This window comes from Sinocyclocheilus grahami, unplaced genomic scaffold (genome assembly GCF_001515645.1).
Source record: "Sinocyclocheilus grahami isolate Dianchi unplaced genomic scaffold, SAMN03320097.WGS_v1.1 scaffold85.1, whole genome shotgun sequence".
In the NCBI taxonomy this organism is placed as follows: domain Eukaryota; kingdom Metazoa; phylum Chordata; class Actinopteri; order Cypriniformes; family Cyprinidae; genus Sinocyclocheilus; species Sinocyclocheilus grahami.
Window position 1 is genome coordinate 2,358,706 of NW_015505264.1, and position 1,117 is coordinate 2,359,822.

Here is a 1,117-nt window from a genome sequence, read left to right on the forward strand (position 1 = left end):
TTAAAGAATTTGCCACTGACGATTCAAACACGAGTTTTTAGCAGTGTAGAGTAGCGTTTGTACTTTGTCATTTCTCCGATCACAAATGCAGACATGGTTTTATGTTTACGCGGATGCAATGCAATGCTAAAAAGACAGTTTAAGTCATCATTATAATCCGGAAAAAATACAATGCCGGCTGTTCTGACTCACAGACTGTAAGTATGTTTTTTATATTTAAAGAATTTGCCACTGACGATTCAAACACGAGTTTTTAGCAGTGTAGAGTAGCGTTTGTACTTTGTCATTTCTCCGATCACAAATGCAGACATGGTTTTATGTTTACGCGGATGCAATGCAATGCTAAAAAGACAGTTTAAGTCATCATTATAATCCGTAATTATGTCCCCACTGGATGCAACAAATGCCTAGTTTTTATGGTAGGGGCGTAACATTTCCGTCACACGCTTGCGGAATTCGGCAAATCACAACGCACTGAATAGCTGGCCAATCAGAGCACACCTCGCTTTTCAGACCGATGAGCTTTGTAAAAATCGACGCGTTTCAGAAAGGCGGGGCATAGAGGAGAAACAATAATGTACAGTATGTGGAAAATAATTTGTTTTTGAACGATAAACTACATAAACACATTTCATTACACCAAATACACAAAATAATGTTATTTTTAGCAACATCATATGACCCCTTTAATGCACCATTGTGGCCATTGTGGAGCCATGGAGGAAATAAAATTGAAGCAGGTTAAAAAATGACACTGTCAAATAAATGAATAATAACATCACATGTATCACAACAGAGAATCATGGCGTTAACATATGACATACCTGACTACTCAAAAAAAAAAAGTAGTGCTCTGTAATATGTGACAAAATTGGTTTTAACTATGCAATATTTTCTTTCAAATATTTCCTTTAATATAGCCTTGACTCCCACATGGCCTTGACTCCTTGACTCCGACACATTTTTATAGCTTCTGCTCTCTGACGTGTTGACACAGCAGTATCTGTTATTCCACAATTTCTATGAAAACAGCAGGATCACAAAGATGATTTTTTTTTCTTAGTGGCTGAAATTTGTTCTAAAGAAATGCCAAGCAAGAGCTATTTCTTCAGAACAT